We start from the raw sequence: 2,066 nt of genomic DNA on the forward strand, positions 1-2,066 counted from the left end.
CTTTTCTTGCCATGCATTTTTATGTGAATTTCATTTTCTTTGTAAAAATATAATTGAAGATAAAGTTTCTAGTGTAATGGAACAATAACGTCTTCCTCTTCTCCCTCTGCCTTTTTCTTTCCTTCTCCCACCCCCTCCATTATTCTTCTGGTTTCCTTCTTCTTGTTCTTCCTCCTCTTCTTATAGTATTCCAAAACATGGTGGCTTGCTTTCTAAGATTTTCTGGCTGTTTCCCACCTGTAGGTTTATCCTTTGTGTCTATTGTTCCTCCCAGAAATTTCTCCTCAGTGTGGGGCCATGGGCTGAAAAGGAGCTCTGGATTTTCATTTTTCAAGAGAGTAGAGGGGCTGGACATCTTCAGCCCTTCAGATTCAAACACAAGACTCTTGTACTTAGAGCAGACTGGCTAGTGAAGCAGGCTACTCTCTCTCACCACCACACTCAATCATCACAAGTCTTATATTCTATCCTCATAAAACTCCTTCTTCAGCTGGGCATGGTAGCACAGATCTGTAATTCCAGCAGCTTGAGAGGCTGAAGTAGTAGGATCAAGAGTTCAAAGCCAGCCTCAACAAAAGCAAGGTGCTAACCAATTCAGTGAGACTCTGTCTCTAAATAAAATACAGAATAGGGTTGGTGATATGGCTCAGTGGTTGAGAGCCTATGAATACAATCCCCAGAACCCCCCCAAAACAAAAACAAACTCCAGCTTCTCCCTGATGAAATTAAAGCCCTGTTATCTTACCTACACAGTTTATTCCACCCTGATATTCACTCCCTCCAATTATTCATAAAGAATCTATTAAACCTGTCCTCTTCAGATTTACAGTATCTCTAGTAAATTTCTCAATTCTGCACCACTTGTCTCAAGGCTAACCCCAACTCCAATGTGAGACCACCCCCATTTCCCACACATTAAGCTAGGGGAGTCCTTCCTACCATGGACTGGAAACTTGACTTCATCCACATGCTTCCTGTAAGAAAAATCAAATATCTCCAAGTCTTAGTAGACACCTTTCCAGCTAATGATAAGAGGGCTTCTACCATTCCAAAAGTAATTTCCTGAGAAATAATTCCACACTTTGGGTTACCTGCTTCGTTCCAGTCCAATAATGGCCCTGAATTTGCTTCCTCTATTACCTAAGACTTGGCTAAATTTTAAATAGAAAAAGGAAACCTTAACCAAATTATCTATAGATAATTTCACTTAGAATAGATTAACCTCCTCTCTATGGTCCTTCTCTGGATCCAAACACTGCCCCCAAACCCTCATATGATCAGCCCCTTTGAATTTATTTATGGAAGACCCCTCTTCCCCTACCCATTCAACCCCAATCACCTATCATTCCCCCTGATGTCCTAAAATCCCTCCTAGCTCACATCAGGGGTGTCCTCTGGAAATATGACCACACTCATCTTCCTCAGGCACAATCTACAGGGGCCCCTCCTATTTCCATAGGGGATTTAGGTTACCTCTCCCCTTCCCAACCTATAGACCCCATGCAAAAAAATGGAAGGGCCATTTTTAAGGTGATTCTGATCACTCTTATCACAGCCAAACTACAAAGCCACCCATCCTGGATCCATTTAAGCAATTTCAAACTTGTTCCTGCTAATGCCTCTTATTGTTCTGTTGTGAGAAGAGGCCTGTAAAGGCCTCTCCCAACTACACATGACCCCCCCCCCCACATAGCCATTCCTGAGGAAACTGCTGACCCTCATACCCAGAATTCTTAATGTCACTTTCTGTGACATCCTTCTACCTTTTAAAAACACCATTCATTCCCTGTTGCTGAAATCTCAGTTCTTGTCCCCAGTGCCAATTCAATAGCAAGGACATGGTTTTGAGAAAAAGGTGGTTTATTGCTTTCCTAGCAAAGGAGAAACACAGGAACTCCTGTTCCAAAGGCTGTGATTGTGCCCGTCAGTAGGAACAAGGGGATTTTAAAGAGGTGATTCAAAGGCTACATTCCACATGTTCTCTGTTGAAGTCATAATTCACTTGTTAATTTTCAAGAGAGTCATTTCTGAGATCTTCTGGTGTCATCCATAAAGTCTGGGTTATT

The sequence above is a fragment of the Urocitellus parryii genome, chromosome 12 (assembly GCF_045843805.1).
Source record: "Urocitellus parryii isolate mUroPar1 chromosome 12, mUroPar1.hap1, whole genome shotgun sequence".
Lineage (NCBI taxonomy): Eukaryota > Metazoa > Chordata > Mammalia > Rodentia > Sciuridae > Urocitellus > Urocitellus parryii.